The sequence below is a fragment of the Hyperolius riggenbachi genome, chromosome 2, assembly GCF_040937935.1.
Source record: "Hyperolius riggenbachi isolate aHypRig1 chromosome 2, aHypRig1.pri, whole genome shotgun sequence".
Lineage (NCBI taxonomy): Eukaryota > Metazoa > Chordata > Amphibia > Anura > Hyperoliidae > Hyperolius > Hyperolius riggenbachi.
This window is the reverse complement of record NC_090647.1, coordinates 62,743,585-62,770,741: the sequence shown is the minus strand read 5'-3', so window position 1 is coordinate 62,770,741 and position 27,157 is coordinate 62,743,585. Positions and strand designations below refer to the sequence as shown.

The 27,157-nt window shown below is 41.7% G+C and overlaps 1 protein-coding gene and 1 long non-coding RNA gene across 3 annotated transcripts in view; one reads left to right on the top strand and one right to left on the bottom strand.

The window, feature by feature from the left end:
• The window catches only part of CNTN5 (contactin 5), a 1,437,092-nt gene that overhangs the window by 919,486 nt on the left and 490,449 nt on the right, over nt 1-27,157 (bottom strand). The window lies entirely within an intron of this gene.
• LOC137545515 (uncharacterized) lies at nt 13,387-23,825 on the top strand. The gene is made up of 2 exons (XR_011026051.1): nt 13,387-13,469; nt 23,723-23,825. It is a non-coding gene; the product is annotated as an uncharacterized lncRNA (long non-coding RNA).

Below are 27,157 nucleotides of genomic sequence, written 5' to 3'. Positions count from 1 at the left end.
CATTTTTATCATAATTGGGGAAAAATTGAACATACGTGTGTGGTACATTGGTCATATTTTTGAAATGTTACAGAAAAATTGATTGCAATTCTCAAATTGAACAGATATTTTAAAAAATTGTATGGTGTGTGGCTACCTTAAGGCTGTGTGTTTTCACATTGTTTTTCCATCTCCCAAGTTTTGTTTCAGCTTTGCTTTAAGCTTTGCCGAGAATTAAACCTGGGATGAGGGATGATCCGTTCAGCATGCTACCATGCAAATGAGGCCATAAAACTAGGCACTTTTAGCTTAATGGGCTGAAATGTAGCAGGCTAATGGCGAACGTGCAAAAGTTCCTTTTTGCCGGGCAACAACGAAAAAACCTCATCACAGCAATTAAAACACCATATAACTGCTACAACCCGCCGTCACCGGCGCTCTTTCCGCAAGGACAACCGTGACATATGTCGGTGTTTTATTCCCTCAGTTTTGTTTTCCCTTGTAAATGTTAAGATGAAACAAGATTGTTCGTTTTAGGCTAACGTGTTTTTTACGGATTTGTAAAATTTGCTGCTGATGTATATATACTTTTTTTTTTTTTTTTACACAGCGGGAAAGCATTTGCATTTTCAGCAGTGCTTTGGCAATCTGACATTTCTTTTCTTTTAAAGCACACCTGTTGCCGGTGCACAATGAAGCTGCGATTCGCGCTGTGCCGGCGTCAGATGATTCAGCAGTGGAACATTGTGCTGTTTAAACATATCAGCTGATAGCTTTCAATCTCACGGCAATGCTAACAGTTCACTCACACATTTCAGAATAAATCAATTCTGAGAACATGTGCTGTCTGAGTAATAAACACGATTGGTAAGTCAATGTGGCCGTGACAGACTCAGTTCACAGCTTTTACAGTGTACAGATAGCCATACACACGTTGATTTAAAGGACACCCAATGCGAAAATAAACTAATGAAATAAATGATTGTATCAATCTTCCTTTTCCTAAAAATGACTTTTTAAGATATTTCACAGTTTTATTTTATGTTTAAATCTACTTTTTAGGTTGTATCTATTTTATTGTTTTTGCTCAATGACACAGTCATTAAAGTATGCCAGAGCTAAAATCTATGACCTATTGACCCTTTTTCTTTCCTTCCTGCTCTCAGAAGCCATTTTCTGCTATAGAAGTATTTTATAGTTGAAATTTCTTATCAGTGAGGTAGTCAATGATGGTAGTCACTTCCTTTCTGAGTCAGGACTGAGTCAGCCACTTACATAACTGATATTTAACTCTTTGAGGCAGAAAAAGAAAAAAAGGAACACAACATAGTTATTAGTGTGCTTGGCACTGTACATATCCATGTCTATCTCATCATGTCACACGTCACTTCGGGTATCCTTTAAAAGAAACCAAAGGGAAAAGAGTGCCTGATTGGCATACTTAGTAACAAAGGAAAGGTCTGCACATAGACTTGCAGGAACTATTTATTGTCTCATCACATCTACAGGTGCAGAAATTTGATGATTGTTTTGTGGCCAGTAAGGTCCCCTTTGTCAAGGCATGGGACAGATTAACATGCAACAACAAAGTACAAACAACAGAATTTGAAGCCTGCATGACACAATTCAACCCCAATTAAACCTCCACACCACCCACGATTGGGTGGAAAGCAACACCCCCAAACTTGAGTACTCCCAAGTTGAGGGTGTTGACTATGGCTGCCATACACAGTGGACATGGAAGGACATATTATGTCATGTCATGAAAGGCATGTGACAATGAATGGCAGTTTTCAGAACGCATGAGTTCATAGTGTTTTACTGACGGTTTCTGATTGCTCTCTACCCAATTGTGGGAGTTGTGTCAAAGAGGCTTTTATTCTGTTGTTTGCACTTTGCTGTTACATGTTAATCTGCCCAATGCCTCTACAAAGGGGATCTTACTGGCCCTGAAACGATCGTCTGATGTATGGTCAGATGTCTTTGCAGGTGTATGTTCACAAGGTGTGTGGTACATCTACCTACAATTGGCAGTAGAGAAGCCTTTGGATAATCCTAAAATTTTCCCCATCCCCTTCCACTTCATTGTTACATTGATGAGACCTCCCAAATTTTGTTGACAAGGGCTTGTTGACAGAGCTCGGCCACACTGCCCAGGTGACTCACACCGATTCAATAGCACAGAGCCAAATGGGCTTGGTTTTTTCTGCCTTATTCATTTACGGGAGTGTGGCCATGAGCTTACAGGGGGGCCTGGTGTCTAGCAGTGGTCTACAGGAGTATGTGGGAAGCCTCTGGGGGAACCAGAGCCTTCCTTCTACTGAGATAAGTGTCTAACTTTTGCCTCCCCCAAACTTAAAGGTTTGCTTTAAAGGGAAAAAGTAGATCACAACATCGGGGTACAAACACCGGCCTAAGTGTTTGAACCCCTGACACTTGTATGCCTTCTTTTCTGATCTAATAAACCCTAAGTGCATGGAGTTGGTGCTGCGTCTGTGATCTACTTTTTTCCATTGATGAACCTTTGTGGAAGCATATCCAGTTTGGGGAGATCAGAAGTTATCCATGCTGGCCAGTGTGTCTGGTGCCGACCTCTACCTCTACTTGTATATTGCTTTAAAGGGAGTCTGACATGAGAATTAAAATAACAAACATATACTTGTCTAAGGAGAGGAAAGGCTCCAGGTCCTATAGAGATTTCCCAGTCTCCTTACTGTTCCCGTGTTCCCACACAGGCTCCCCCGTTAGCAATCTCTAACTCGACCAGATCGGACTGGATCGGATCAGTCGGAGACTGCTCTCTTCCACTACACATGGGCTTCTGGAGTCTCTTTCTCACGCACTTGCCAATGCACAGTACAGAGTCGCCTGTCTTCAGGAGCCCGAATGCTCCCAAAAACTTCTGAAGCCTCCCAGAAAAGGAGATTTGAACCGGGGATCCAGTGCTGGAACCTGTGAGGAGAATGGGAAGGCTTTACAGGACTCAGCCTTCCTTCTCCTTAGGTGAGTATCTGTTTTTTATTTTTATTCTTACTTCAGATTTACCAGAAGGCTCTTAAAGGAAAGAATCAATACTTACCTGGGGTTTCCTCCCACCCCATAAACACGTCGTAGTCCCTTGCCATCCTCCTGCGTTCTGCCGTTCAGCCGCGATCAGCCCTGGTAACTGGCTCAGTCAGGTCCAGTTTGGGTCTTCTTGTGCGGGAGGTCCGAACATGCGCAGGAGACTCATATTGGACCTGACTAAGGCAGTTACCGGGGCTGGTTGCGGCTGAACGGCAGACCAGGAGGACAGGGAGGGACTCGGATGTGCTTATGGGGCAGGAGGTAGCCCTGGGTTAGTATTGATTCTTTCCTCTACGAGCTCTTTGGTTAACTGCAAAGACACAGAAATACAAGGTCTTTTTTTTAATACTCTGTATTTTTGTTTTTTTCACTGTTGGAGAGGAACACATTTTTCAGGAATAAAATGAAATTGATGTGGCTGAATAGTAAAAGTTTAGATGATATAACAATGTTATAGCTGTAGTGATTCAGGTGATTCAGAGTAAATTAAAGAAATATAATTATTACAATAAATATAATACAATAAAATCTACAGAAGGAAATTAAATTTGCAAATACTGAAGTAAAAACAGATTTCCAATCATATTAAATCAGATTCCAAAAGTTTTGCAACTATATAAATGTTATGAAAGAAACACATCAGGGCCCATACACAATTAACGTTTTCTCCTGAGCTCTCTCTCCTAGAAGATATTTTTTATCTTCTCTTTAAAATAACTTTTCAGCATTTTACAATTTAAAAAGTACCAAAAGTCATGGAAAAAATGCTATCAAAATTATGTTGTGTATTTTCTTGCTTGGTGGGGGTTTTAGGGGAATTTATTGGCAAAACATGAAAATATCACCAAGGAGAAAACTCAGGAGAAAAAGTGAATTGCAAATGGCCTCCAGGGGTCCTTATTTAAAGAGACTCTGAAGTCCCCAGAAAACACAGTTTTTATGTTACAATGTTGTTAGGCATGAATGCCCCCTCTGAAACGCCGCATTCCCACGGCTGAAATCTCAGTTAATCCCCTAAAATCCCCGATTTAGGCAGCGCTTCCACATAGAGGCAGAGCTTTGAGCAGTAGCTCTCCCTCTCCTCCGTCAATCTGCGTGGATCACTGCCTCTCCCCGCCCCTCTCAGTCTTCTTTCACTGAGAGTGGCGGGGGAGAGGCGGCGATTAGCACTGATTGACGTGCATGGAGCTCTGCCTCCCCGGGCAGCAAAATCCTCGACCAGAAAAGTTGTGGTTTTTTGCCCTGTGGTTTTGGGGGGATTCATTGAGATTTCAGCCATGGGGATGCGGCATTCATACCTAACAACATTGTAACATAAAAACTGCGTTTTCTGGAGGCTTCAGGGTCTCTTTAATTCACATTTTCACCAAGGAGATTATTTTTCATATACTGATTAAAATAACTTTTAAGTACTCTGCAAGTGAAAAAGTAGCAAAAAGTAACTGAAAAAGCACTGTAAAATTATTATTTTGAATATTTCTTGCCTGCTGGTAGTTTAAAAGGCATATTATTGATAAATTGTTCAAATATAATCTAGGAGAAAATTCAGGAGAAAAAGTGAGCTGAAGAACGCCTGTAACAACTAGTAGTTCAGCGGCTGCCGACACGCAGGGGGTGTCTGCAGCCGCTTCCTTCCATGGCTCACAAGCATTCTCCGTTCCCTCGGTGACAGGCACGCCAGGAACGGTCGGTTCTCTGACTCACAGGAGGTCTGTCTCGCATGGGCGCACGCGGAGACAGGACCTTTATGCTAGCAGAGGGCGTGTCAGCTGACCTGCTGGTCGGCTGACGTCAGGGATGACTCTCGCCGCTCGGATTGGCGGAAATCCGAGGTGGGAGTGGCTGAGAGTCTCCCTCTTCCTCATAAGCTTTCACTTGTCATTCGGTCCTCGTCTGCTGTCGTGAATACTTTCATGTTAGCGCTCAGACCTTAGACTAGATCTTAGGTGTTGAAACCAAGGACTTCACACCTAGACTAGGAATTGTTATATTGTTATTGATTACCTGTGTATGATTCTGGCTATAACTCTGACCTTGCTTCCTGTCTAACGTTTCTGTACTTCTGCCTATCTGACCAGTTGCTGAACCTCTGCCTGTTACCCATTATCCCTTTGCCTCACGATTCTGTACTGTTACTTACCTCCCTTTTGCCGAACCTTGCCTGTCTGACCACTCTGTCCTCACCAGTGGGCTAGCCTCTGGTGAAGGATTCTTAGTATCGTAACACCTGCTCCTCAGGTGATCAGTAGTTGCAGTATTGTTTGTACACCTGCTCCTCAGGTATCCACTAGACTACAGTATAGTCTTAATCACCTGCTCCTCAGGTGATCAGTAGTTGCAGTATTGTTTGTACACCTGCTCCTCGGGTGTCCACTAGACTACAGTATAGTCTCAGGTGATCAGTAGTTGCAGTGTTGTTTGTACACCTGCTCTTCAGGTGTCCACTAGACTGCAGTATAGTCTTAATCACGTGCTCCTAAGGTGATCACTAGGTTGCAGTATAGTCTGAATCACCCGCTCCTCGGGAGATTCCCTCAGCATCACCAGTTGCTGGGGCTTGTTCTCTGTCACATTGTCTGTGTACTGATAGTGCCTCACCAGCCCCTCTGGTGAGGTCTCGCCTAATTACTAGGTTACAGTCTGTGTATTATAGTACCTTACCAGTCCCTCTGGTAAGGTCTTGCAAAACTAATAAAGTTACGGTTGCACCAAGCACTACACTCTTTGCACCCTTTTAGCTATACTAGTAATATTGGTGATTCTGCAGATCACCACATAATCAGGTATAGCGTCTGTATTATTGGTGATTCTGCAGATCACCATATAATCAGACATCGGTGTTGCTACACCCGACCGTTATAATGCCACTGGTGCGATGTAATGCAGAGTCACTGCTAGCAGGACAGAATGTGAGTGCTGCTGTCCGCATACACCTGACTGTATCAGAGTGAAGTAGCACATGATAGAAATCTGCTGGGGGAATCAGAACCTCCTATGTTGTACCCATCTCACACCTTTGTCCTTCACTGCAATCAACCACTGGCACAGACCAACATGGAGGGAGGATGGAGCGGCACATGGCGGACATCTGCAGGGCCTACCTCTTCCACATAAGGCACATGTAGGCACAAGCCTACAGTGCCTTATGGGAAATCTGGCCCTTATTGCCAATAAAGTGCATGTGCACTGGTGTAATGGTTAAGGGCTCTGCCTCTGACATAGGAGACCAGGGTTCGAATCTCGGCTCTTCCTGTTCAGTAAGCCAGCAGCTATTCAGTAGGAGACCTTTGGCAAGTCTCCCTAACACTGCTACTGCCTAAGAGAGTGCTCCCTAGTGGCTGCTGTTCTGGCACTTTGAGTTCGCCAGGAGAAAAGTGCAATATAAATGTTATTTGTCTTGTCTTGCATTCACAGATCCAACATAGATGCTAAGTGATGCTCCCTGCACCACTATGTGTGCCTGCTGCTCCCACCTCCTGCCCCTTAAAACTTCCCTGCATGGGACCCAGAGCTACTGCCCCCCCAGGTTTCTACGCCCATCCCCCCTCCCTCGCAGCTGCATCCATTGCCGGGACAAGTGTTACGCCTCTGCCAATGACTGTATAAAGCCATATAACCTTCTTTTAGAGTTGTGCTGTGTTTAATGCATTAGCTCAAAGATGAAATATTAGCTCGATCCTACTTTAAATGTTTCGGAGTTTGAAACATGTGAGGGCTGGTTCGGATGGGCATCGAAAACCAGCAGCAGCAGTGGCTCATTTAGATGCTGTCAAATGCTTTTCTGGAGCAGAAAAGCATTTGGCAACCTTCTGCGGTGCTTCCTGTAGTTTGGTTGTTGCTTTGTGTTATTAATAGGGATGCTCATTCGGTTTCTGTAGAAATGAAATTTCCACATTTCTGATCGAAAATCGGTCTTTCCGATCAAAAAACAGAAATTGGAATTCCACGGAAATCCAATTTACGGCAGCTTGGTAATTTTAGTGCAATCACAGAGCTCGATAGCATTGGACTATTCAGAGAATGCAGAATTTTTTTGCAAAAATCAGATTACCGCAGTAATTTTAGACCAATCACAAGATTCCAATTTCTGATTTTCCGTTGTTTTTTTTAAATAATTTTTTGCATTCTATGATGCAAAAAATGAGAGAAAAAACACTCCTCGGAAATTGTAAAATTGGGAAATGAGAAAAACGGAAATTGGCAAAATGGAAACGGCATTGGCGGAGATCAGAATTTTTGTGGAATTGGAAACGGGCATTTCCGACCATCCCTAGACACAGAAGCAACGAGTGTAGCGTCCGGGGTGAGACAAGATACAAACAATAGGAAATGCCAGTACCGATATTTAAAAAACGCTGTCCATTCATTTGAAAGGACAGCACTTGCATGAAAGAGGCTGCTACGGTGTACGTGCACACGTCTGATATTTCTGAACGACTTGTTGTTCAAACTGGTAATTTGAACGACAGTCGGTCATGTGTACGTTTGATTGTTAGACTGATAACAGCAGTTTTGACTGATCCGCTCGGCGGATCCGTGGACTAAAGACTAGTACATATGTCTGATTTTCGCAAACGACCCATCGTTTGGACGTCCAAACAACCAGTCGTTCGGACGTCAAATCGGGCGTGTGTACAGTCTGTCATTCAGCTGATAAGACTGGACTTGAGCGATCCGCTTGGCAGATCGCTCAAGTCCAGTCATATTAGCTGAACGACAGACTGTACACATGCCTGATTTGATGTCCGAACGACCGGTCGTTTGCGAAAATCAGACGTGTGTATGTACCTTAACTGTCGTTCAAACTAATTTGACACTAATAGCCATTCAAACAACAAGTCGTTTGATCAGTCTTTTGATCTGGTCCATTGTTCTATCCAGTCCATTGACTAGTCAAACGGCATTTAAATTAGCTGTAATTAGCATTTCAAAATTTTGGTCGTCTGTGTGTAGGAGTCTGAACGGCTATTTGTCTGAATGACAAGCTGTTTAAACGTCCAGTTTGAACGACAATCGGGCATACAATCAGACGTGTGTATGCACTTTAACGCCCATATGAACCAGGCCTTTCGAGTTTGAAGTTTGAAACCCAACAGGTACTCTTCGTCATTTCCTTCGCCTTCGAAGACCAGACAACGTTCTTGCTTGGTCATCATTATTTCAGTTAGCTGTAAATATCCCGATGAAGAGGAGGGAGGCAGCGCGTAGTGTTGTGTTTCCAGCAATGTTCTCTCTGTTTATTGTGAATGTATTTATTATCCATCTTCTTGCGCAACTGATATTTTCCCCCAGCTTATTTTGGCACAATGACTATCTAATTTGGTTCCCTTGTTCCTACGTAATAAATTCCTCCTCCAAATTCTCAGAATTCATAAATCTGTTGTGCGGTGTCCTCTTTTGGAATAAATCAATAACACGCCATAAATAACTCTTTATCTGCTCTTGTTAGATAGGAGGATTTATTGGAGGTGGAAATGAATGGCTGATCTATGATCTGTGATTTTTATGCTCAGAGCATTCATATACTTGTTTACTTACAGTCCTGCTGGGACCGAGGACCCAGTACAGTCAATGCTTCTCCTCTCTTATATCCCACACACTTTATGATATTTTATGGAAATATACTTTTTATTGATCTCTGCATCATAAATCTGATTTAATGTTTTTTCCTTTAATATAACTTTGGCCTTCCTAAAGGGGCATTGTAGCCTTTATTAAATTATATTGCTGATATATTCCACAGGGAACTGCAAAGCCACAGAAGGAGCTAACAGTCTAAAGTACGAATCCCAATTATACAGCCAGATTCTTTATAGGGAAAGGGCAGCTAATTAAAGCACTGATATATTTATAGCATAAACTACGCAGAGAGATAGCAACAGGTACAAGCATAGTTAAAGTGGACAACATTTTATTGGTATGTACCCCATTTAAGACCCTGTACTGACCAAGTACCCCCTAGCATAGTAAACATTATAAAAAGTACCCCTTGACAAATATATATTTATATATATATATAGTCATGGTACGTGATAATTGGTTCTAAACAATTTCTAAGCATTTACTATTGCTTTTATTTAGCTAAAATAATAATTTGGTGTTTATATAGGATTCATCATTTTCTTAAACTCCTGGGGCTTGATTCACAAAGCGGTGCTAACTGTTAGCACGCCTGTGAAAACCCCCTTAGCACGTCTAAACAAGCTTTTCGCGCATAAAACTTTACGCGCGCAAAACTTTATGCGCATAAAACTTTACGCGCGTACTGCACAGAGCGCAGGGCGCACCGCGCGAAGTGCCCATTAAAGCCTATGGGACTTAGCGCGCGTAAAACTTTATGCGCACAAAGTTAGCGCACGATCTGATTGAGAAATCCGGTGCTAACCTACTTAGCACCCTGGTTAGCGCATCTAAAGACTTTAGACGTGCTAAGTAGATTAGCACCGCTTTGTGAATCAAGCCCCAAATTTGCTATTCTTGGTTAAGTATATCAAGCCTGAGTACCCCCTTGAACCATAAGTAGAGATGGCCCGAACGGTTCGCCAGCGAACGGTTCCCGGAGAACATCCGGGGGTTCGAGATCGCGGAGAACCGCAAACTTTTGCGGAAGTTTGGTTCGCCCCCATAATGCACCATTAGGGTCAACTTTGACCCTCTACATCACAGTCAGCAGGCACATTGTAGCCAATCAGGCTACACTCCCTCCTGGAGCCACTCCCCCCTTATAAAAGGCAGGCATCGCCGGCCATTTTACTCACTCGTGTGCCTGCAGTAAATAGAGAAGGGACAGCTGCTGCTGCAGCAGACTCTCAAAGGGAAAGATTAGTTAGGCTCTTGTAGGCTTGTAAGCTTGCTCCTTGCTGATTCGTATTGCTAAAATAGCACCCCACAACAGCTTTTTTGAGAGCTAATCTTGTTCTTGTGATCTATTTTTTTTCTGTGTGTCCCACTGACACTTGTGTTGCATAGACAGCCTTGATAATTCATACTGTGTGTGTGCCACTGCCAGGCCCAGCACATTCAGTGACTACCTGTGTGCGTGACAGGTGCACATTGTAATACCCATTACTGCATATACCTACCTACCTGTTGTTCACAGTGCACCCACCCACCTATCTACGTGAGTTGAGCGCACGCAGTGTCACTGTGCCTGTCCGCTACCTGCCTGTGTGTGACAGGTGCACATTGTAATACCCATTACTGCATATACCTACCTACCTGTTGTTCACAGTGCACCCACCTACCTACGTGAGTTGAGCACACGCAGTGTCACTGTGCCTGTCCGCTACCTGTCTGTGTGTGACAGGTGCACATTGTAATACCCATCACTGCATAAACCTACCTGTTGTGTTCAATGCAGTGAGTGCACGCAGTGTGATATACCACTCCGTGCATACCTGTTAACTGCACCTGTTTGACTGCACATTGTATTAGTCAAGTCAGTGCATACCTTTCACTTCATGCCCCCAATATGGACAAAACAAAAGGCAGAGGCAGGCCACCCGGCAGGTCTGTTCAAGGTCGCGCTGTCATGATTTTGTGCGGCCCTCGACCAAAGTACAGTGTTCAGAAGAAGGCACGTGTCATCAACCCCCAATATTGTCAGGACGTATTTGACTATTTAACACAGAACACCTCATCTTTCTCAGCTTCCGCAAAAAAGCGTGATATATCTTTCTTCCCCATGACTAAGTCGCTCCACACACAGCACCTCGGCCTTCAGGCCGCTTGACTGCCTTCTCCGCCACCACCAACAGGGTCCAGGACTCCAGATGGATTCCTGAATTTTTAAGGCCGCTTCTAGCAGCGGCCGCTATACTACTTTTTTTGGTGCGTGTACATGCCTGCCTAATTTTTCTGGCTGCACAGCAGCTGCAACAACAAAACAAAAGGCATGTACATGTGCCAATTCCCCTTCGTGATCATTACCTTGCTGCGCCGGTGAAAGGGCTTGCGTATTACAATGAAGCAATGGCCGACGGCGATATCAGTGTCTTGGGGGGGGCACACCCAAGATAGTAAGGTCGTTGCTTCATTGTGGACAGACAAAATTTGATCAGCTGGACAGTCACTGTTGTTCTATCATTGAACTACCACAGCTCAGCGACCATATGGGCTTGAAAACCTCCACGGCCTGCACTCTCGCTTTTGTAGCCAGCATAAGTGTTTCTAGTTTTCAAAGTTCGTCTCTCCATTGAAGTTCATTGCGGTTCGCAGGAGGTTCGTGAACCGAAAATCAGAGGTTCGGGCCATCTGTAGTGGGAACAGGACATCTGCGGGGGACCATTAGAAGCCCCAGGTAAGTTCAACTCTTTTTCCCCCTACCCCCGTACAGTCGTCCTTTAACTGTGGCAAAATGCAGCACACATTATCACCACACAGTGAGGAAAAAACTGTGCAGTGGGGAAAAAACTGTGCAAATATCTAGCCACCTCTTAATCCTACATGATGCAAGGCATAACAGTAGATGTGAACTGGGTATGTGATGTCATGGTGAGCTTTCATCCCTGTAGCGGGAACATTAAAGATAACCTGAACTAAAAATAAACTTATGAGAATTAACTGTATGTGGCGTACTTATGGTAAATAGAACATCAGCAACAACATTTTAATTTTGGTTTAAGGCTTACATTTTCAAAATATAAATTCTAAACAGCAGGCATGACAATATGATGTAAACTTTGCTTCATTCAGCTCAGCTGCAAAGCAAACAGAAGTAATGACGTTTTGAACTTCTCAGCAATAAAATGCTATCAGCCTAGCAGTGATTCGAGCGTTTTGCTTCTGGAGGTGAAGATCTTGCACTACCAAGTACAATGTCCAAGACAAAACTAAGATAATAGTTTACAAGCACACACATTACATTTATTCAAGACAAATTCTCTGCTACAAACTACTGAACACATACAATACTGTGCTTATTCTATTTCTTGCAGCAGTGTTAGTTTACATAATATTCTGCTATTTGTTTTTCCCTCTGTACACTCATTGCTTGCTTTCTACTTTCATTGTACAATTATGCCTCCTCTCTGTGCATCCGTAGTGACTCCATCTATCTCCCCTTTTCCAATTTTCCACCTGCAATGTCCAGTAAAAAAAAAACTTTACAATTCTATAAAAGCAAATGACTATTTCGCAGAGCAAAAATAAACTTTGATATGATTGTTACATATGTAGGAGTTTAACTTAAAGAAAATAAAATCTAGAAAAATTCACCCTGTGGTGTAGATTGGAGCAGAGTGGATGCAATAAAAGCAGAACTTCTTAAAGACAAACTTTGTTGTTTTTGATTAGGTTTATTTCAAAGTTTGGAAATTTAAAGGAAACCAGAGATCAACTAAAGTAAGGAATCAGTACTTACCCGGGGCTTCCTCCCGCCCCATAAACACGTGCGAGTCCCTTGCCGTCCTCCCGCGGTCTATTGTTTAGTCGCGATTAACCCTGGTAACTTGCTCAGTGACTTCAGTCTGGGTCTACTGCGCATGTGTGGGAGGTCCATGCAGCAGGTCCATGCACCCAGACTGGATGCGACTGAGTAAGTTACCGGGGTTGATTGCGGCTGAAAGGCAGACTGCAGGACGATGGCGAGGGACTAACATGTGTATATGGGGCGGGAGGAAGCCCTGGTAAGTATCAATTCTTTATTTTATTTTACTCTGGTACACTTTAAAAGTCTGAAATTATATTTTTATACTTCCAAGTGTTAATGTTTTTATTTTATTTTTTTTAATTACAATAGTTGTCTAATAATAGATACATATTTTAATTGTTAAAGAGGAACTTCCGCCTAAACAAACATACTGTCATTAAGTTACATTAGTTACATTAATTAAAATAGATAGGTAAGGTAATATAATATCTTACCCACCCTGTTTTAAAAGAACAGGCAAAGGTTTGTGATTTCACAGGGGCAGCCATCTTTTTGGTTTGGAAGGAGGTGAATAGGGAGCATAAGACACAGTTCCAACTGTCCTGTGTCCTGATCACCCCTCCCAGCTGCTAGGCAACGAGAACAACAACATCAGAAATCCCATCATGCTTTGCACAGCATCAGGGGAAAAATGCACAGGCAGTTTTCTTTGATGGGGTGGAGCTTAGCTTCTAAACAGCTAAAAATGAGTCTTAGGTATGAAAAGCAAAGTTCTGATGCTGTTAAACTGTTAAAGAAACACCAAGCCTTTTCAGTTCTGCTGAGTAGATTTTTAGTCTGTCGGTTCACTTTAAAGACTTATTTTTTTTAAATATAAGTAAGTTTTTACATAATATAATATAACTAATATATGCTTTGCAGGTAAATAATGAACTGAGAATGGCTAACAAAATGGTAGCTAACAGTCGCAGGAACCATTTGTTAAAATGTGATTGGAATACCAGCTCTTCATATATATATTTTACATCTGGGCTGGCAACCTAAAGTGATTCTAGTAAGTACTGATTATCAATAGTAAAACCTTGCTATTGCTGAAAATTGCTCTACATACAAAAATAAATCAGTGCTACAGAGTTTGTGAGAGAAGCATTACTTCTGCTGCACCTATACTCTGCATTACACACTAGGATGGGATGGAGCCACTAACACCACCAGGGAAGCTATGTTGGGGAGGAAGGAGCTCACCACACCACTAGGGATGCTATATTTTGGAGGGGAGGGGGAGGTGGAAATAGATCATCCTACAGTGTGATGTCATGACCATGGTCCTGGCAGCTTGCTTTCTGTGAACTTGTTGCATTGTGGGAAATAATGGCTTTTGCCAACAGCCAAACAAGCAATATCTCCTTCTGTGCATAGAACTCTCAGTAACAGACATTCCGTACAGATCATCTGACAGAACTTAAGATGTCACCACCTGTGATAAATTTCAGAATGTAAATACTTTTTAAGTTTTAACAGTTTTATTGTTTATTGCTCAATGACACATTCTTTGAAGTATGCAGGGCCGGATTTGCCATAAGGCACTGTAGGTATGTGCCTACAGGTGCCTGAAGATGGAAAGGCGTCCCACTCCACTCTCAGCGCGTCTCCCTTCCTCCCTCATTCCCTATGCAGAGTCCTGATGAGAGACCTGCTGTAGCCATTCAATTGACTAGATCTCCTTCAGTCAGGGGCACCTCTAGCTACTTACAGTAATGTTGAGGGTACATCTGGCTACCTAATACTAAGGGGCACCTGTAGCTATCTATAGAGGGCAAGGGAAGTAAGGGAGAAGTGACAGCTAGGCCAGCCAGCACACTTGCAGTGCAGTTCAGCGGGGATTTGTAGATTCCTAGAGGACAAAGTTTAAGGTGCCAGGACATCTGTGCCTATAGGCTTCTCTGAGGTAAATCCGGGCCTGAAAGTATGCCAGAGTTAAAATTGATGAACAATTGACCCTTTATATCTCTTTCCTGCTCTCAGAAGCCATTTTCTGCTAGGAAAGTGTTTTATAGTTGGAATTTCTTATTAGTGAGGGTCACACTGGAGTCACTTCCTATCTGAGTCAGGACTGAGTCAGCCACTTACATACCTGATATTTAACTCTTTCAGGCAGAGAAAGAAAAAAAGGAACACAGCGTAGTTATTTGTGTGCTAGGCACTGTACATACCCATGTCTATCTCACCATGTCACTTCGGGTATCCTTTAAGTACAGAATCAAGTTAAGAATGTACCTACAGCTCCTATCTTATTCCTTAACCGGGGACTACCTGTAACCATTAGGGATGCTAATTTGGATTCCACAAAATTGAAATTTCCGCATTTCTGATTGGAACTCGGAATTTGGAAAATAGAAAAATTGCAACTCCACAGAAATTCCGCATTACCGCAACTTGGTAACTTTAGTCTAATCACAAAACTCGGAAGCATTGGACCAACCAGAGAATGCAGTAATTTTAGATCGATCACAAGATTTGCATTCTCTGATGCAAAAAATTACAAATTAAACACTCCTAGGAAATCGGAAAAAAACAGGAAGTGGGAAAAACGGAAAATAATAAATCAAAACGGAAAATAGGAAATTGTCATTGGCCAAAATCGGAATTTCCGCACAATTGTAAATGGGCATTTCCGACCATCCCTAGTAATCATATCTAATCCTATGGTTGGTGCAAAAATAGATTGGCATTAAATTGCAATGATACAATTTTGCGATACAAACTCGGAATTCATTTGGAATTCTGTGTGACATGGCCGAAAAATGGTGGATTCAAAATTCAGCAATACCGGCCATCCCTAATTGAGTCATCTCACTTTTATTCTATGCAGTTGTTGTATGTTTTGTGTTGTAACATATTAGTCACTGTGACTTTTCTATTTTTTGTAAAAACACATGTATAAAACTGATTTAATAGGGAAAATTGATGATATAAACAATTATATTTATCCTCCTACTCCTAAAAAATGACTTTTTTTAAGATATCCCCTGGTTTCATTTTATATTTAAACATTTACAAACTAGATATTTTGTTTTCTCTGTTTAGTGGCAGCCTAATAAGTGTCCCAGAGTTAGAAAAAGGTCAATAGTTCAGGTATTGTATCTCCCTCTGCTCCCAGAAGTTGTATTCTGCCTGGAAAACTGTTATGGCTACAATTATCTTATCAGTGATGTTCACTATATTCCCTACAAGGTACCCACATGACAGCAAAATAAATGAAGCAAAACAGCCTGGCTATTAATCTGTTTTGTACTGTGCATACTCATGTTTATCTCATGTTGCCTCATGTACACTTTAAAAGTGAACAATGTGTTACATTTGTTTCCTATAGAATATTCCTATAGATTAGAATGTACACATTAAAGGGATACTGTAGGGGGGTCGGGGGAAAATTAGTTGAACTTACCTGGGGCTTTTAATGGTCCCCCGCAGACATCCTGTGCCCGTGCAGCCACTCACCGATGCTCCGGCTCCGCCTCCGGTTCACTTCTGGAATTTCAGACTTTAAAGTCTGAAAACCACTGTGCCTGCGTTGCCATGTCCTCAATCCCGCTGATGTCACCAGGAGGGTACTGTGCAGGCCCAGTATGGTCTGTGTCTGCGCAGTACGCTCCTGGTGACATCAGCGGGATCGAGGACACGGCAATGCAGGCGCAGTGGTTTTCAGACTTTAAAGTCTGAAATTCCAGAAGTGAACCAGAGGCGGGGCCAGAGCTTCGGTGAGTGGCTGCGCGGGCACAGAATGTCTGCGGGGGACCATTAGAAGCCCCGGGTAAGCTCAACTAATTTTCCCCCGACCCCCTACAGTATCCCTTTAACAGTAACGTAGTGATTTTTTTAAACTCTACTTTATTCTTCTAGAGGTAAAGTTATACCCGGCTGGATATCATTACATGGTTATAAAGACAGTAACACACAGTTACTTTATTCATTAGACCAAAGCTCCCAATTAATATCTAATTAACCAAATGACCCAGGTATAATTGTCATTGCCTACTTGCCCAGGCGTGGGCTGCCCTTGTCTGAAACCACCACCAAATTACTGAGGGCTTCCTGGGAAAAGTCAATCATAGCAGCTATGCAAATTTTGTGCAACTTAGCCTATATTCGTGGAGAACAAACAGTAATATTTTAGTACAATATTCTCTTATTTGTTTTTTGAGTGCAAATTAGAAATGGACATCACACGAGGAGGGAAAGAGTAAATGAGCAATAAACAATAATAAAGTATAACTGGTATTTTGATTTTCTTTTTTAAAAACTACAACTTTTAGTGCAGAACACTACTTTTGTAACTACGTCGCTAAGAGCATAAATTCCGTGCTGCTTTCTGCTATTGAAAACGATCTTTCCATTTTATTTTGTAGCCAATTAAAATTTTCCAAAACTGCTGGTAAGTTCAGCTTGCACGTCTGTGCAACCATGGCAACAGTATTCTGTTTTGGAGATCAAACTCCCATCTTGTTGGTTAAGAAATTAGCACAAATTATTGTACAAATTGTTATTACTATTTTTTTTATTTATATAGTGCCAACATCTTCTGTAGTGCTGTACATAATATGTGCTATGATTAAGGACCAGTAAGTCCGAAACATGTCAGTTACCTGGCTGTGTGGTTTTTAACCTGACTTAATAAAATCAGATTATTTTTTGCTACGGGCATAGTGCAGAATTTCAGTCAAAACGTTCAGAACTCTGCACAATCAGCACATTTAGCAATACAACAACTAATGCTTGTTCATGTACATATGATAAATTACATCAGAATAGGAAACACTAGGAAGCGTCCCTGCCCTTGTGAGCTAACAATCTGGAGGGTAGTGGGGTGGAGACACTAAGGAAGAAGATAATAAGTCATAGGCATTCGTGGATGAGGCAGTGAGTTTCCACTGTGACCTACGGTAAATTATAGACTTGTTTAAAAAGTTTTTAAAAATACTGTTGAAGGTTTTGGAGCATGTCAGACAGGCTGTGGGTGGGAGTTCGAAAGTAGAAAAGTAGAAGTAATGCTTGTGAGAAGTCCTGGAAGCGGGATTGAGAGGAGGTGACTAGGTTAGAGGACAAGAGGGTCTCCTGGGAGGACAGAAGGTTCTAGGTGGGATAGTACATGGAGATCAATGATTAAATACATGTACAACTACATTGTGAGTAGTAAACTTTGATATTCCCTTTTTTTGCCAGTTTCTGTTAAGCTTCATTCTTAGATATTGATGATCTAGCACAGCATTATCTTTATAGTGAACCCAAGGCGAAAATAAACAGACCACATAAACAATTGTATTTATCCTCCTAATCCTAATAATGACCTTTTTGTTAAGATATCCCATGGTTTTATCTTATGTTTAAACATTTACAAAGTGAATTGAATGTTTTAATGTATCTGCTTAACTGCAGTCTATTAAGTGTCCCAGAGTTACATGAATACGTGAACTATTGACCTTTTTCTATCTCTCCCCTGCCCTCATTGTTGTATACTGCCAGGGAAACTTTTATGGCTGTAATTTTAGTGAGGTTTAATATACCCTACAATACAGAAGCTGTCACTTGCATGCATGAAAATTACCTCTTTCAGGCAGAAGAACAGAAAAAAAATGATATGTTTTGCACTGTACATACACATGTTTATCTCATGTCACATGTTGCCTCGGGTACACTTTAAGCACAGGGTGAAAGCTCTGAAGAACTAAGGTCCTCAGATCTAATCTCAGCAGTTTTTTATCTGGAAGGCTAAAGCTGGCCATAAACATCCTAAGTAGGTTGGTCAAGCAAACATTACCTAGTCATCTTAAAGATGCTCATTCTTACAATATTGCATTAACGTTCACTCACGTCTCCTGTGTCAGAGGTAGAGCCAGGGCAGAATTTAGGACAAGGCCACCTAGGCCATGGTCTAGGGCACCAAATGAGAAAGGGCACCAAAGCAGCAGGCTAAACTGGTGCAGCATTTGCAAGCTTGCAAATGCTGCAGTGCAGGGAGATCAGCAGCCTGACCACGGTACTCTGCTGCCAACCCAATGTTCAGTGGTCGCCCTGCTCTCTCTGCACGTTGGCGTTGTGACCGGCAGCTATGGACTTGGGCAGCATTGCAGAGTTACAAGCAGATGTGGAATAGCAGCCGCCAGTCGCTTACATCTCCACTCGTCTGCAACGTAGAAGCTTACTAGCTGGTAACATGCCGGCAAGTCACAAGTGAGAGATGCTGGTTGGAGGGACAGATATACAGCAGCGGCTGATGGAGATGGAGGGGGAGAGGAAGCTTCTGCGCTGGAGACAAGTGGAGAGGTGACACTTATGGCTACTGGGGTGTAGGTGAGCTGGCTATACTGAAAGGTGGGAGTGGGAAAGGGAGGGATTAAGGGAGTCTTCTAGCTACCGATACTTGATGGGGAGGGGTCATCATGCTACCTGTACTAGAGGGAAATGGGGACCTATACTGAAGGGGGCGGCTGGTGATAGTGGCCTTGGGCGGTAAAGAGTACAAATCCGGCCCTGGGTAGAGCCCTTAACCAGTACACTATCCAGCCACTCTCCCTATCAAAATCTTGTCAGAACTCAGGAAGGAATTGTGGTTAAAATACATTACTGAGTTACTGTGAGGAACTGATGGCGAGGTAAGTATGTAATATTCATTTGCAGGTACATCACATGTTTATTTTAAATTTTCAGGTTCCCTTTAAGGAATATACTTTACTTATATGTAAAGGATACACCTGCATCCCCTCCCTTTGGCCACAAGGGGTCATGGTTTATAAATGTAAGACAGGTGCTGTTTAACAAATGAGAAACCCACCCCCTTTTTAGCAACATAATAGATAAAGATATAACACAATGACAGTTTCTAAGATAAGACCACAAACAGAACATTTACACTTTGCGTGTGCCACTGATAATTTTGCTAAACAGTAAAGGACTAAATTATTTGTAGTGTTTTTTCTTCTACCCACACATTCTGTGAACGCTCGCTAAGAACAATAATCAGGTGGGATTCACTCTATTAATTAAAGAAGACTTAAAAGCTCAATTTCTAGCAGCCTACTTTAGGGTCCTAATAATGCTCGGCTGTAAATAGAACTCAATCCTATTGCAAATACGTATTGTGGTGGAGCGAGTCAAGCGAAATGAGCTATGTGCATCCAGCGTTTACATGGAACGGGCATTGGGGTGGTTTACTAAAGGGAAAATGCAGCGGAGAATAGTTATTTTTCATCTATTCAAACATCCTTCCAAACATAAAAAACTTCCACTTAAAGTGAACCTCCGGACTAAAAATCGACTCAGCAGCACTGAAAAGGCCAGGTGTTTCTTTAACAGTTTCACAGCATCAGAACTTTGTTTCTCTTATCCAAGCCTCATTTTTAGCTGCACAGAAGAAAACTGTCCGGGCTTTTTTCCCCTGATGCAGTGCAAAGCATGATGGGATTTCTGGTGTTGTTGCTCTCGTTCTGCTGTTTTGGTGCAAATTTTTTTTTTTTTTACATCTTGAATTTGACATTTGAAGCCTAGCGTGTGCAGCTGGGAGGGGTTATCAGGACACAGGACAGTTGAAACTGTGTCTCCTGCTCCTTGTCACCTCCTTTCAACCAAAAAGATGGCTGCCCCAATGACAAAGATGGCAGCCCCCATGAATCACAAACATTTGCCTGTTCTTTTAAAACAGGGTGGGTAAAAAATTATATTACCTATCTATTCTAATTAACATAACTAATGTAACTTAATGACAGTATGTTTGTTTAGGCTGAAGTTCCCCTTTAAAGGATACCCGAGGTGACATGATGACATAGACATGAGTATGTACAGTGCCAAGCACACAAATAACTATGCTGTGTTGCTTTTTTTCTTTCTCTGCCTGAAAGAGTTAAATATCAGGTATGTAAGTGGCTGACTCAGACAGGAAGTGACTACAGTTTGACCCTCACTGTTAAGAAATTCTAACTATAAAACACTTTCCTAGCAGAAATGGCTTCTGAGAGCAGGAAAGAGATAAAATGGGTCAATAGTTTATACATTTTAGCTCTGGCATACTTCAATGAATATGTCATTGAGCAAACACAATGAAACAGTTAAAACTTAAAAAGTAGATTTATACATAAAATAAAATTGTGGAATATCTTAAAAAGTCATTTTTAGGAGAAGGAAGATAGACAATTGTTTATTTCATTAGTTTAGTCCTTTGAAAGGAACCCGAGGTGTGAGGCCTATGGAAGCTCCCATATTGATTCCCTTGAAAACAATACCAGCCTGCCAGTGCTGCTGATATTTCTGGTCAGTAGGGTCTAAATCACATACCTGGAACAAGCATACAGCTAGTCATAGACATCTGTTCTGCAGGCTTGTGCGGGGTCTATGGCTCGAAGTATTAGAGGCAGAGGATCAGCAGGACAGCCAGGCAATGTGCATTTTTTAAAAAGAAATACACATGTCGGCCTCCATATCCCTCTCACCTCAGGCTCCTTTTAAAAAACAAACACAAAAAACCACCTTCCAACTTTTAATAACAAACATACATAACATTTGTATGTTTGAAGTAAATTCATTCTAATCTAAAATGTATTCTTATCCTTTAAATTGATACATTTCTTATTTTTAAATGTTAATACGAAGTGAAAAGAACCAGGATAGAAAGAACCAGTGTGATTTGAATTATGAAGCATAATTTTCCTATGAAATCTTTATGGTATGCGTGACTAGGGGTGCGTTAGGGGCGTGAATAGGGGTGTGGCTTAAGTGTCACTCTTTCTTATCTCAAAAAGTTGGGAGGTATGCTGAATGGCGCACAGAACCCAGCTGTCGTTAGACAGCTGAATTCAGAGACTCTCTGCCTGCTCTCTGATGTTCTTGTGTGGGAGGGAAACCCCTGGGAGACTCTTGCCGTGCCATTGGTTGCTTTGCATCATGTGATGGAAAGAATCAGGAAATGGTGAGCATTTAGTAATTTGCTTCCAAACGCATTACACAGGACTAGCTTCAGTTCTTTGTGAAGGGGCCAAGGCAGCCCAGAGATAGGCTGCAGATAGCAGTGAAGGACCCCTCAGTTTGTACAGCAGGTTTGCTAGAATGAATGCCAAGAAGGTCCACTGAGGTCCACTCATTTAGTAGGGGAATTAGTAGGGGAATTAGTAGGGGAATTAGTAGGGGAATGCAAGGGAGAGGTTTTTTTTTCCCTATGATTGGTTGTGTGCTTGTGTGGGGTGGGGTGGGGGGCACATTTACTTTATACAGCCACTGATTTTCATCTAGCATGTGTACACAGCTTTACTTCAAAAGGTATTGACTTTTCCTAGAATAGTCAGGAATAGTCACGCACACCCTGCACCATTGGCCCTTTTAAGCGAAGGATGGCTTAATTAACAGATAAAACAGCGATGGCCAGTGACTACTGCCAAACTATGTCTTGCTTTCTTTAAAAAACAACTAAAACGAGAGGAATATAGCGGCAGAGGCATATCTAGAGGGGTGCAGGCATGGCTCATGCTATGGGCACCACAGCACCATGGGCGCCGTGCCTGCCCCTGTTCTGCAACCAATGCCTGCCCTTGTGCCATGCCTGCCCCTGTGTTACGTCCCTTGCCTGACCCTGTACTGCACCACCATGCCTACTCCTGTGCTGAGCCACCATGCCTGCCCCCATGACTCTCTGTCATTCAGATCAGATTCATTCTGTTACCTGGGGAACATGGTTACTTAATTTATGTATGTAGGGTGCACTTGGCTTAGTGTTAGAAAAGAGGACAGAGAGGAAATAAGAACAAATATTTCCCAAAAAGTATATTCTGCAGTATCCAGACCCCAAAACATAGACAACCATAACACATATACACAAGAAAAGATGCTGTTTTTAGAGGTGAAGGGGGCTCTGACCAGAAGGGGTGCAGTTTCAATGTTTGCCATAGGCATTATATTACCCAGATACACCCTTGTATGGAGGCTACCTCCAGATATGGCCTTGTATGGAGGCTACCTGCATATTCCCTTTTAAAGCGGAATGAAACCCAGCATTTCTTCTTTTCTCTAATAGATTATTTACAGCATATTATATACAACCAGCATTTTTTTTTTACTAGAACAGCATTCAAAGGGTTACACAACGGACTTAGAAGCTTCCCTGCTAGCAAAGCTGGACGCAAGTTGTAGATAATGTTATCTTGTGTTTAATTGTATCAAGTGAGGAATGTTAAAGAACAAGAGACATCCATGCTAACCTAGAAATAAAAAACACATATATAAGTAAATAAATACTACTTCTACTTACATAACAGATGTGTTGTGCTATCCACGTAATGATTCCTGTGAATTTTATAAAGGAAAAGCAGAAAATCCTATTCTAGGCAGTGGCCATCTTGCCAAGCCCTAATGCTGACATCATATCCTCCCTGACTCTTGTTTCCCCCCCTCCCTTCTCTTGCTCATTGTGTATTCATTAGCTGCCCTTCTCCCAGAGTCTTTTTTTTATTTACACATCCAATCACTGAGTCACCTCAGCCTTGCTTGTAAACACAAGTGATCAGCTAGGCAGGGAAATAAATGGAAGAGGAGGAATATATTATAGATAAAAAGAACTCCCAGCATTCAAAAGAACTCCCAGCATTCAACTTTTTGGCACTGTTTGGCACTAGGGCCAGTGCTCCTAAAGTATGCGATAACTCCAAACCATAACAGCAGAAAAAGTTTTGAATGCAGGATAAGCATCTTTATCACTTAATACACTCAGACCAGTTGCTGTTGAAATTTGATTTTTATAGTCACAATACCGCTTTAATAAACACTTCTCTAACACTGGCGGGTCCCCTGAACAAAGTCAGACAATTTAGAAAGCATTTTTGCTTGTTAGAACATGAATAAAACCAGTTATAAATACAATGCAAAATCAGCTTTCAGAGCAAAAAAAGTGTACTTTGGGAAAGTATAATTTCTAAATGAATACTAATACTTACACACAAACGCAAATATGATAACCGTATGGCATATAAAAAGTAGGAAAACATGTTTTTATTGAATATTATGTCAAGGTTTTATACCGCTTTAAGTAATACCTGTCGACCCTGAACAAGCATGCGGCAGATCAGATGTTTCTGACATTATTGTCAGATCTGACTGGATTAGCTGCATGCTTGTTTCTGGTGTAATTCAGACACTACTGCAGCCAAACAGATCAGCGGGGGCTGCCAGGCATGCAATTGGTATTATTGAAAAGGAAATAAATATGGCAGCTTCCATATTCTTCTAACTTCAGCTGTCCTTTAAAAGTGATTGTTTTTTTTCTTTTAGGTTTCCACAGTTTCCAGACCGATTTGTCTAGAAAGACAAATACCTCCACTGTACGCAGAATATTTACAGTGATGTAAAAGAAAATAAATAAATAAAGCTCAAAGGCCTATCTCCTGTGTCAGCACTTCCCAATCATTCATGACAAGGCAAGACGCTATCTGAGTTATCTGCTGCAGCGCCGAGATCCTTTATTTACTCACCGCGTCGTCCATGATTAATGAGGAAGTCATCGCTTGCGGCAGATCTTGCCTACTTGGCGTTACTAAGAAATTATAAGAATACTATTTTATTTCTGACAGGCATTATTTTCACTCCGGTGAGAACCTCATCTGCTACTGTTTGCCCAAATTACGCAGGTCAGAGACTGGACTCCAAGCGGCTGGGAAGACAATAAGTAGACAAGCATCTGATGTATGTGGTTCAGAGAAATACAATTATTAAAAATAGCGATGGTTGATCATCTGATTTTCCAATCGGAAATCGTCATCAGAAAATTGGATTTCTGTGGAAAATTGATTTACCGCAACTCGGTAATTTTAGGCCAATTGTCACTCTCGGAAGAATTCCAACCAATCAGAGAATGCAGGATTTTTAAAACAAAAATCAGATTGCCATGGTAACTTTAGGCCAATCAAAAGACATGGATAGTAAGCTTGAGTCTTCTGATTGGTCTAAAATTTCTGAGGTATTATCAGTTATTCTGAGGTCATACATCAGTTGCTGTCTGTTATAACTGAAAGGACAGCTGATGAGGACAAGGACAAAGGACAACCGATGAGCAAGGTAATGTTCATGTTTCCCTATGGCTCAAGTGGGTGATATTACAGTTTAACAGTGTGCTGACCAGGAAGCTGTTATGGGGTAACGGCCATTTTCAAAATGGAGGATGGAGAATTCCATTGATCACAGTAGACAAAACAGGACTCAGGAGAGATGATAGAGATTGATGAGTAGACTACGCAGGAGATAAGTATGACGTGTATGTTTATTTTGACTTTTATTTTTCAGTTCAGGTTTGCTTTAAGGATTGGTTTGCAGTGGGCCCATTACAATGCAAAAGCAATGTATCTTTCACAGTACGGCCAGTCTGACGGAGTGTAGTACCACAACACACACTGCATGCACTGCATTTACAGCATAACGCCTGCGTTAAAGCAGTAGGATCAGCCATACTATGCCAGGAAAAAAACACATATAGATAGTAGATAAATACTTGATCTACTTACATAACACATATATTGTACTTTCCACGTTTTGATTTCAGTGAGTTTTGTATAGTAAATGAAGTGAATTCTGTTCCTGGTGGGAACCATGTATTTCGCCCACAATTTGAGGCTAAATCCTGATGTAATTTCTGCCTTTAACTTTTTTTATTTTCTCCTCCAATCGCTGAGTCACCTCAGCCTTGCTTGTAAACACAAGTGAGCAGAGGATCGTGTTTTAGATAGGCAGCTAGGCAGGGAAATAAATGGAAGTGGAGGAATATATTATAGATAAAAAGAACCCCCAGCATGCAACTGCTCGGCACTGACTATTAAAGGGCCAGTGCTCCTTAACCACTTGAGGACCTAGGGCTTTCTACCCCTTAAGGACCGGCCACTTTTTTTCCATTCAGACCACTGCAGCTTTCACGGTTTATTGCTCGCTCATACAACCTACCACCTAAATGAATTTTGGCTCCTTTTCTTGTCACTAATAAAGCTTTCTTTTGGTGCTATTTAATTGCTCCTGCGATTTTTACTTTTTATTATATTCAGCAAAAAAGACATGAATTTTGGCAAAAAAATGATTTTTTTAACTTTCTGTGCTGACAGTTTTCAAATAAAGTAAAATTTCTGTATACATGCAGCGCGAAAAATGTGGACAAACATGTTTTTGATTAAAAAAAACCCATTCAGCGTATATTTATTGGTTTGGGTAAAAGTTATAGCGTTTACAAACTATGGTGCAAAAAGTGAATTTTCCCATTTTCAAGCATCTCTGACTTTTCTGACCCCCTGTCATGTTTCATGAGGGGCTAGAATTCCAGGATAGTATAAATACCCCCCAAATTACCCCATTTTGGAAAGAAGACATCCCAAAGTATTCACTGAGAGGCATAGTGAGTTCATAGAAGATATTAATTTTTGTCACAAGTAAGCGGAAAATGACACTTTGTGACACGAAAAAAAAAAAAAAAAAAGTTTCCATTTCTTCTAACTTGCACCAAAAAAAAATGAAATCTGCCACGGACTCACCATGCCCCTCTCTGAATACCTTGAAGGGTCTACTTTCCAAAATGGGGTCATTTGTGGGGTGTGTTTACTGTCCTGACATTTTGGGGGGTGCTAAATTGTAAGCACCCCTGTAAAGCCTAAAGGTGCTCATTGGACTTTGGACCCCTTAGCGCAGTTAGGCTGCAAAAAAGTGCCACATATGTGGTATTGCCGTACTCAGGAGAAGTAGTATAATGTGTTTTGGGGTGTATTTTTACACATACCCATGCTGGGTGGGAGAAATATCTCTGTAAATGACAATTTGTTAATTTTTTTTACACACAATTGTCCGTTTACAGAGTTATTTCTCCCACCCAGCATGGGTATGTGTAAAAATACACCCCAAAACACATTGTACTACTTCTCCTGAGTACGGCGATACCACATGTGTGGCACTTTTTTGCACCCTAACTGCGCTAAAGGGCCCAAAGTCCAATGAGTACCTTTAGGATTTCACAGGTCATTTTGCGGAATTTGATTTCCAGACTACTCCTCACGGTTTAGGGCCCCTAAAATGCCAGGGCAGTATAGGAACCCCACAAATGACCCCATTTTAGAAAGAAGACACCCCAAGGTATTCCGTTAGGAGTATGGTGAGTTCATAGAAGATTTTATTTTTTGTCAAAAGTTAGCGGAAAATTGATTTGTATTGTTTTTTTCACAAAGTGTCATTTTCCGCTAACTTGTGACAAAAAATAAAATCTTCTATGAACTCACCATACTCCTAACGGAATACCTTGGGGTGTCTTCTTTCTAAAATGGGGTCATTTGTGGGGTTCCTATACTGCCCTGGCATTTTAGGGGCCCTAAACCGTGAGGAGTAGTCTGGAAATCAAATTCCGCAAAATGACCTGTGAAAGCCTAAAGGTGCTCATTGGACTTTGGGCCCTTTAGCGCAGTTAGGGTGCAAAAAAGTGCCACACATGTGGTATCGCCGTACTCGGGAGAAGTAGTACAATGTGTTTTGGGGTGTATTTTTACACATACCCATGCTGGGTGGGAGAAATATCTCTGTAAATGGACAATTGTGTGTAAAAAAATCAAAAGATTGTCATTTGCAGAGGTATTTCTCCCACCCAGCATGGGTATGTGTAAAAATACACCCCAAAACACATTGTACTACTTCTCCCGAGTACGGCAATACCACATGTGTGGCACTTTTTTGCACCCTAACTGCGCT